This window comes from Schistocerca serialis, unplaced genomic scaffold, assembly GCF_023864345.2.
Source record: "Schistocerca serialis cubense isolate TAMUIC-IGC-003099 unplaced genomic scaffold, iqSchSeri2.2 HiC_scaffold_1052, whole genome shotgun sequence".
In the NCBI taxonomy this organism is placed as follows: domain Eukaryota; kingdom Metazoa; phylum Arthropoda; class Insecta; order Orthoptera; family Acrididae; genus Schistocerca; species Schistocerca serialis.
Window position 1 is genome coordinate 70001 of NW_026047242.1, and position 5000 is coordinate 75000.

A 5000-nucleotide genomic window follows, 5' to 3' on the forward strand; every position below is an offset into this window, starting at 1 on the left:
ATACCGCCATCTATGAGACGCCAAGCCGACTAAGACAGCGATGGGCCCACAGTGCCCATCTTTCGACCCCACCCACAAAGCCTGCGTCCTCTGTCGACCACAGCACCCCAACGCCAGCGCCTCTGCCGCACGAAATCGTCGACCGGCAATCACTCCACCGGCGCCCCACCCTAACCGCCCAACTCGCAACTCCAGCGGATGAACGGCGGACTTTTCCCGCAGTCGCAATGTGCAATCCACCCCTATAACTTGCGTTTCATGAAGAGTTATGTCCAATATGCGACATTCCCGCTGTCCCTATACATGAGCTGCGAGCTGTACCAGTTACGAGCTAGAGACGCGATCGCGTTGCTCTCTGTACGAATGCCGATGCTGAGCGGTCAGCTAGGAGGCGCTCCATCCATGTCGGTACCGGTGGGCGTTGCACTCGCAGTCGCAAAAACGTACGGCAAGTATATTACTCGGAAGAGTTTATGACAGTCCAAGCCCCCCTGCGTGGGGAGCGTCTTTCTAGGCCATGACCCACCGGAAGGGCGCAGCGTCCCCCACCCCAGACATGTGACGTCACACTATCGGTATTGACGACTCGACTCATTGCTTATAATCATCTGCCATACACCGGTGGAAGCTGCCGAGACGAGTAGCTACATAGCGCGCTCGCCGTGTCACTAATGTACAGAGATACAACAGTTTCGACTGGAACCGGATTAAACGTATACACGGCGCTGATTAGTAATACATAGACCCATCAGAATACAGATAATATATACAACTGTCCGTATACATGCTGAAAGACTCTGCTCACAATCACAACCACACGGCAGCCACACACTCTTATCACGCACTACTCTCCGCCTGTAACACGCACACAGACAATATGTAAGCACCAGCATGGAACAACACCCAGTGCATCCTCTCCGCCACATGAGACAATCCACACTGTCATAACCAGACTGGGAGGTCCACTCAGAAAACGGAATATCCCACCCCCCCGACAACCACCATTGCTCAGCTAAGCCACCAACACCCACACATGTCCTACACAGGGGTGCACCCAACATCACAATACTGCCTCCTCTCACAGCACACAAACAATGGCAGGAATGAAAGACACAGGTCTGCCACAAGCATGGAATCGGAGCGCCGCCTGTCATGAGCCAAAGGTGCATCCTGACGTGGCAAATCAGATGATGCCGCAGGCATCCACTTACTATAATCACAATCAACAAACCGACCGGCCGCCCCCCCCCCCCCCCCCCATTACACCTTTCCATACAACAATGTGTACCTTAACCTAAACTATACTGTACCTTAACCTAAACTATACTGTACCTTAACCTAAACTATACTGTACCTTAACCTAAACTATACTGTACCTTAACCTAAACTATACTGTACCTTAACCTAAACTATACTGTACCTTAACCTAACCTATACGGTACCTCAACCTAACCTATATTGTGCCTCAACCTAACCTATGTTGCGCCTTAACCTAACCTATGTTGCGCCTTAACCTAACCTATGTTGCGCCTTAACCTAACCTATGTTGCGCCTTAACCTAACCTATGTTGCGCCTTAACCTAACCTATGTTGCGCCTTAACCTAACCTATGTTGCGCCTTAACCTAACCTATGTTGCGCCTTAACCTAACCTATGTTGCGCCTTAACCTAACCTATGTTGCGCCTTAACCTAACCTATGTTGCGCCTTAACCTAACCTATGTTGCGCCTTAACCTAACCTATGTTGCGCCTTAACCTAACCTATGTTGCGCCTTAACCTAACCTATGTTGCGCCTTAACCTAACCTATGTTGCGCCTTAACCTAACCTATGTTGCGCCTTAACCTAACCTATGTTGCGCCTTAACCTAACCTATGTTGCGCCTTAACCTAACCTATGTTGCGCCTTAACCTAACCTATGTTGCGCCTTAACCTAACCTATGTTGCGCCTTAACCTAACCTATGTTGCGCCTTAACCTAACCTATGTTGCGCCTTAACCTAACCTATGTTGCGCCTTAACCTAACCTATGTTGCGCCTTAACCTAACCTATGTTGCGCCTTAACCTAACCTATGTTGCGCCTTAACCCAACCTATGTTGCGCCTTAACCCAACCTATGTTGCGCCTTAACCCAACCTATGTTGCGCCTTAACCCAACCTATGTTGCGCCTTAACCCAACCTATGTTGCGCCTTAACCCAACCTATGTTGGGCCTTAACCCAACCTATGTTGCGCCTTAACCCAACCTATGTTGCGCCTTAACCCAACCTATGTTGCGCCTTAACCCAACCTATGTTGCGCCTTAACCCAACCTATGTTGCGCCTTAACCCAACCTATGTTGCGCCTTAACCCAACCTATGTTGCGCCTTAACCCAACCTATGTTGGGCCTTAACCCAACCTATGTTGGGCCTTAACCCAACACACGTTGGGCCTTAACCCAACACACGTTGGGCCTTAACCCAACACACGTTGGGCCTTAACCCAACACACGTTGGGCCTTAACCCAACACACGTTGGGCCTTAACCCAACACACGTTGGGCCTTAACCCAACACACGTTGGGCCTTAACCCAACACACGTTGGGCCTTAACCCAACACACGTTGGGCCTTAACCCAACACACGTTGGGCCTTAACCCAACACACGTTGGGCCTTAACCCAACACACGTTGGGCCTTAACCCAACACACGTTGGGCCTTAACCCAACACACGTTGGGCCTTAACCCAACACACGTTGGGCCTTAACCCAACACACGTTGGGCCTTAACCCAACACACGTTGGGCCTTAACCCAACACACGTTGGGCCTTAACCCAACACACGTTGGGCCTTAACCCAACACACGTTGGGCCTTAACCTGCTCTGTAATTGTCATACGACGCGTTAAATTAGTGTAGTGTTGCCTAACTGCAACCCCCGCAATATAGTTTGCTACTCGCACTGCCCGGTCCCCAGTGTATCGCTTCATGTTAAACACCTTGCAGCTATACACTGTAATGTGGATGGCAGCAGGACGTACATGCTCAATGCCCTTTGCAGTTGTTCATTGGCATTTGCAGTTGTTCATTGGCATTCGCATGGCGAAGCACTTAGCCTACGCTGTGGTACGGCCTGTGTCAACTGTCCGCTGATGTTGTACGTCCAAATCACACACTGTACTGCACATTGGTCCTCATGTACTGAATGATACATCGTGGTACATGTGACCGTACAACGACTGCGCCAACAACGGCGAACCATGCGGTCCAAATGTTGTGCACTCAGCTACGTGTCGTCTCCCTATAAGAGCTGGATTGCAGTGTGGTATGCCCTGGATGGCGATCAGCATGAGCCGTCTGTTGATGTAGTGGCGCGTGTTGTCAGACGTAGTCGTCTCTTCTCACACACCGTGATAGCATGGTGCACTGCGTTCCACATCTGCGACATGCGACAGAGGCCGGTTGACAGTCGTTCGCGCAATGGACATCGCATACGTACGGGGGCCACCTTCCACGTGTTCGCGAAGCGTGCACATGTTGTTGCGTGTATGTGGGCAGACATAGTGTGTCGTGACACCTGACACAGGCATGCAACAATCGTTGAATTTGCAAATGGCGATGGACGCCTACGTTTGCTGGTGACGTTACGCAAATGAACAACTGGTAAACCGTTGTGGTGCGGTTGTTCTCGCTAGAGGTGAATCAGTGATGGCGACGATCGGTTGAGCTACCAACCGGTTGTTCCAGCGATACCCACCATGCCCACGAACGTGAATGGCATCTGGGTGTGAAGCGATACGCGGCGGTGGCTGGGTGGGACCGTCCCCGGCCGGTGAGGGGGGGCCTCCCGGCGTGCTGGCCGCGCGGTGCGTGGGCGCACGCGCTACAGCCGGCTGGTGGGGGCGGCCAGTGGCAGGCGCGCCGGCCGACGGAGGCGGCAGGCGGCGCAGCTGCGCGCCGGCGCACCCTGCACGCGGCGCCGTGCGGCCAAAGTAGGTCCTCGCGGGCCCGGTGCGAAGCGCGGTGGACATCTGCAGTGTGCTGGTCCGATTGAGGACTGTGTGCGCTGAGGATGCGCCGCCGCCCGGCGCTCGGCGCCGCGACGCCGTCTGCTGCTCGGTCGCCTCTGCGGTTCTCGCAGGTGGTTTGTATCGCAGCTGTGCGGACGTGTTGGCGCGTGCGCTGTGCTGGGAGAGTTCGCTTCGGCACCCAAGTGGGGCTTTTGTCCTTCTGTGGCGCTGGCGTTGGAGCTGCCGGTCACCGTAGGTGGCGCGTGTTGTCTCCCGCCGGCAATGCCACGACAGCACGCTCCCGGGCCTCTGTCGGCAGCGGCAAGCTCAGTTGGGAGCACGGGTGGTCGCACCTAAAGCGTCTACTCGCCAAACCCCGGGCGATTGCGCCTCTCTCGAACCCGACCAAGTACTTAGGACGGCGCTGCGCGCCGCCGGGACCTGAGAGGGTTTCGAGGTGTATGGTGCAGGGGAGCTCAGCCTCCTCCTGTTTGCAGAATAATTGAGCGGACGCTTGCGTGTTCGCGCGGGCCCCCGGGACACACTCCCGGGCGGCCGGCTGCTCAGCTCTAGTTGACGCAGCTCCCTGGTTGATCCTGCCAGTAGTCATATGCTTGTCTCAAAGATTAAGCCATGCATGTCTCAGTACAAGCCGCATTAAGGTGAAACCGCGAATGGCTCATTAAATCAGTTATGGTTCCTTAGATCGTACCCACGTTACTTGGATAACTGTGGTAATTCTAGAGCTAATACATGCAAACAGAGTCCCGACCAGAGATGGAAGGGACGCTTTTATTAGATCAAAACCAATCGGTCGGCTCGTCCGGTCCGTTTGCCTTGGTGACTCTGAATAACTTTGGGCTGATCGCACGGTCCTCGTACCGGCGACGCATCTTTCAAATGTCTGCCTTATCAACTGTCGATGGTAGGTTCTGCGCCTACCATGGTTGTAACGGGTAACGGGGAATCAGGGTTCGATTCCGGAGAGGGAGCCTGAGAAACGGCTACCACAT

At 53.9% G+C, this 5000-nt stretch overlaps 1 non-coding gene across 1 annotated transcript in view; it reads left to right on the forward strand.

Moving 5' to 3' along the window:
• Nucleotides 1-4570: 4570 nt before the first annotated feature.
• Nucleotides 4571-5000, forward strand: part of LOC126430602 (small subunit ribosomal RNA) — a 1910-nt gene continuing 1480 nt past the window's right edge. The window contains exon 1 of the ribosomal RNA XR_007577244.1: nucleotides 4571-5000. This exon is cut by the window's right edge and continues 1480 nt beyond it. This is a non-coding gene — a ribosomal RNA (small subunit ribosomal RNA).